Source organism: Peromyscus eremicus, chromosome 15 (genome assembly GCF_949786415.1).
Source record: "Peromyscus eremicus chromosome 15, PerEre_H2_v1, whole genome shotgun sequence".
Taxonomy (NCBI): Eukaryota; Metazoa; Chordata; class Mammalia; order Rodentia; family Cricetidae; genus Peromyscus; species Peromyscus eremicus.
The window spans coordinates 54,102,335-54,106,792 of NC_081431.1; the positions used below are offsets into that span (position 1 = coordinate 54,102,335).

At 42.1% G+C, this 4,458-nt stretch overlaps 1 pseudogene; it reads left to right on the forward strand.

The window, feature by feature from the left end:
• The first annotated feature begins 3,548 nt into the window (after positions 1–3,548).
• LOC131924943 (PRELI domain containing protein 3B-like) lies at positions 3,549–4,217 on the forward strand (annotated as a pseudogene).
• The last annotated feature ends 241 nt before the right edge of the window (positions 4,218–4,458 follow it).

Consider the following 4,458-nt stretch of genomic DNA (forward strand, 5'->3'; position numbering starts at 1 on the left):
TTTGTAATTCACACAGCAGCCTTCTCAGCCCCACCACAAGCTGTCCAGATGTCAGCCATCTGACTCTTTATAGCCGTGCTCTGTTTTTTCTTTAAAGCCCGGCTTCCTCCTCAAAGTTCCCAGACACGCGGTCTTTCTCTGGAATTGGAACCCAAGTTGAGTAAAGAAGAACCAATCTTCTCCTCAATTTGCGGGACAAGTTCTCTCTTTCAAGAGAAACGTTTTGAGACCTGAGATTCTTTGATTAAAATTACACTGCAGCAAGCCAAGTAATTGGCTAAATAATAAATGTGGAGTCAGACAGGTCTAGAGTGGAATCTTTGATCAAATGCTTATGGGTCGCTTGAGCAAGCCAAGTGACCTAACTGCTCTGTAGCTATTTAATCGAGCTATTCCTCAGTTTCTCCCATGGCAAATGCAGATACTAATACTGACCTCAAAGTACTAAATGAGATCATGTACATCGAACACTAACCACAGTTCCCAGTACATACAATATGCATCAGTTGTTTTGTTTAAAATCTGCTTTCTTCTTTCTTTTGACTTCCGTAGACAAAAGCTCTCAAGACAGCGATAGATAACAGCAGAGTCTTTTTGTATCAGTTTATTGATGACCCTGCCATTTCTTCAATATTGGCTTCAAAACAGAATGCAGCTGCTGCACGTGAGATCTAAAGATGATACCTGAAGATACTAGGGCCAGAACTGGACAGCTGAGAAGTGAGCACGGTCAAATGACAAGGTGATCGCCTTCTCACGCCAGAAGCCAGTTTCTCAACTGAATCCATGACTAACCTCATTCATTCTCCACCAAGAGAATGGTTTTCAAAAACTGAGGAAAAATCTGGAACATACCAAGTCCCTAACTGAGAGTGGAGAGAGAGAGCTCAGGGGTTAAGAAGGTAAACTGTTCTTGCAGAGGACCTGAATTCAGTTGCTAGAACCCAGGACAGGTGGCTCCCAACTGCCTAAGTTCCAGTTTCAGTGGGACCCAATGCCTCTGGTCTCCACAGGCAATAGCATTAGATGTACAAACACATCTACATAATTAAAAACAAATGAAAAACAAACAAACAAACAAAACACTTCCAGACCATCCCTATAGATCAGAAGGGTGAGGTTCAAGCCGCAATTGTGCCAACAGTAAAATAGGTCACTATATAATACGTTTGCTTTCATTTAAATACAAAAACAAAAGTAAACCACAAACTGAAATACTACTCAATTTTAAAAATCAAAACAAAATTAAACGGAACAAATAAAAAATTAAAAAAATAATAGTGCTTACTCGACATTCAATAAGGTAGCAGTATGATTTAGAGGAACCTGGAGAGGTCCTCTCTGCAGGAAGTAGAATCATGGCCTTTGCTGACGTGGAAAGTCAACACATTTGATGGACAGCATAAAATCTGACAGCTCCCGAAATGATCTTACCCAGTGACAGGTGTGGCACAATAACAGCTGTGACCGTTTTAGGTAATGGAAAAGTAATTAGTGTCTGACACACAATGCTGAAAAACATTCGCATTTGATTGCAAAAATATAACAAAATGAAATAACATTTCTTTCTCAAGTTTTCAAGTATATGGGTAAAAAAACGTCTGAGGTAGCTCCTAAATCCAGCTACTTACTGTTTTTCTAAAATAATGTTGACACCTGGGCATTGCCCCAAAGATGTGATTTGTAAAGCCCAGAATATACCTTATAAAACTCCTTAGGGGACTGCTCCCTGAACTGTATACTATTGTAGGGCACTGTTGGTTTTTAGAGCTTGTATCTTTATCTGACCTTTAAAACAATTACTTATTTTCAATGTGTGTGTTGGGGGGTAGGGGCTTGTGCACAAGAATGAGTGTGACTGGGAAGGGTGTCGGATGCTCTGGAGCTGGAGTTACATACTATTGTGAGCTACCTGGTTCCGGCGCTGGGAATTGAACTTGGATCCTGTGCAAGAGCGGCTTGTGCTTTTAGCCACTGAACTGCCTCTTCAGCCCCAGATCTGACCTTCTTAATGCAAGATTAGACCAAGATATTTGTGACTGATCATTTGTGGGCATTGTTAAAAATACATGATAAATGCAGAGCCAGACAACAATTATTGCTCCTGGGGAACTGCTGTAAACAATTCAAGGAAACCAAACTTGTTTAACAAGTAGTTATTAGGCTTCTGCCCTGTAAAAGGTACTGTTTTATGTGCTTGTAATATAGAGTAACTACAAGAGAAAAATATATCTGTGCTTTTGAAGGTGACATTTTAGGAGTGGGAAGCTGCAAAAATACATAAAATGTTAGAAAATAATAATGATAGGAAAAGTAATAGAGATGGTGATTGCAAGAACGTGTGTGCATACACATGAGTGCATGTGTGGGATTTACATAGGGGTATAGGGGGATGCCTCTCTGAAACTGTATTTGGTCAGAGACTTGAAGGGGTCGAGGAATTAGCATTACTCATATCTGGCATGGGGAGATACTAGGATGAGGAAATGGCAAAAGATGTTTATGTGAGTTTCCTAAGGCTGTTGTCAAATGACAATAAGCTTGGTGAAACCAGAAAGTCAGGGCTACAGGTTGGCTTAGTGACAGAGCACTTTCATAACACGTGTGACATAAAAGGGTTCTATCAAAGTCAGGGTCTGTCTGAAAGGAGTGTGCTGGCCAGGCCATATCTGGGGTTGAACGTCAAGGAGTTCCACCTTCTGTTGGTTTCTGGTAGCTGCAGCGTTCCTTGGCTTATGGCCACAGCATCCCTGTCTAGTCTAGCATCTTCAAATATCTCTCTGCTCTATCTTTTCATTATCTTCTCCTCTGGTTGTGTCACATGGCCTCTGCCTCTCTGTTAAAGAGTCCGTGTAATGATGTTTAAGGTCCATTAGATCATCCTAGGTATTTCTCCAGGCCTATATTTCTAAACACAATCATATCAACAATGACTTTCCTGCAGATACAGCTCAGTGGTGGAGCACTTGCATAGTATGGGCTGGGCTCCGGGTCCAAGGCTCAGCCAAGCAAAAACAAGAACGAAACAGGATCACACAAATAGATTCCAGAGATTGAGGCTGGTGTATCCTTGGCCAAATTGTTGTGTACCACAGTGAGTGCATACTTGATATGTTTGAGGAACAGTAGGAGAGCCAATATGGACAGAGTATAATAGGCAAGAGAGATTCAATGAGATAAGATCAAAAGCTAATGGTGCAGAAGAAATCACATGACCATGATAAGACCTGGACCCCTTTCTGCAATTGAAACAGGGATACATGAGATAGTTTGAACAGGGAAGTTATATGACATAGGGCTTGAGTGTTAGTGGCAACAACTATAGTTTGAGTGAGGCTGATGAAAGGGGCTGGATTTTAGATGGATTTTGAAAATAGATGGAAGAATTTGTTGATGGATCATATGACTATCAATAGGCAAACAGATAAAGAAACTACACACACACACACACACACACACACACACACACACACACACACACACACACAGGAATATTGTTCAGCCATAAGAAGGAATGAATTAGGGATACCAGGCAGGTGGCTGGCATCATGAAGAGCTGGACTTGACAGCACATCATTGATCACCCACGGGATATGGTTACCACTGGCACAGTGCAGAAATACCCAAACCCCATGAACCCGATTGTGGTTGGCATTGGCATGCTGGACAGACATCTTGATCCCTCGGGAAATCTGCATAGCCACAGACTCCTCAGCACGGAGTGCGTTCCTGCCTTCTGATGTGAAGTCTTTTATTGGTGCAGCATAAATGAAAAAATATATGCAAGAGCATTCTGTAGTTGACCCCATAAAGAAGACAATGGAGTTCAAGTCCACCAATACCTTATTTCAATTAGGGTCTCAGTAGATGAGAGGCTCACACACAAGCTGTACCCCCAGGACCTAGAGAAAACTGTTCTGACCCAGCAAGCTATCATCACCACGGAAGGGGTCAGCCTCAGTAGCTACCTTGAAGGACTGATGGCAAGCACCATGTCTTCCAATGCTAACAAATGCTGAGTAGTGATGGAATGGATGATGCACAAACTGTATGCTGCGATTGAAGAACTGACAGCATCAGCAAGAGGAAGCCTATGAACTCCAATGGCAGCAGTGGGATGTTGGTGGAAAAATGACAAGGGAAATTGGTGTGCAGCAATGAGGCCCCCAGGACTTCAAATTTATGTGTTATTTAAGAGATGCAATTATTTTAGGTAGATTTTATTTTTTTTATTAAATTTATTCAGTTCTTTTACATCTTGACTGCAGTTTCCATTTCCCTTCTCTTCCCATTTCCTGCCCCTTCATCTCCCCTCTGTCCCCGCCCATCCACTCCTCCTGTTTCTGTTCAGAAAGGGGCAGGTGTCCCAAGGGTATCAACAAAGCATGCCGTATCAAGTTGGCTAAGCTCCGCCCCTTGTATTAAGGCTGGGCAGTATGAGGAATAGGTTCCCAAAAG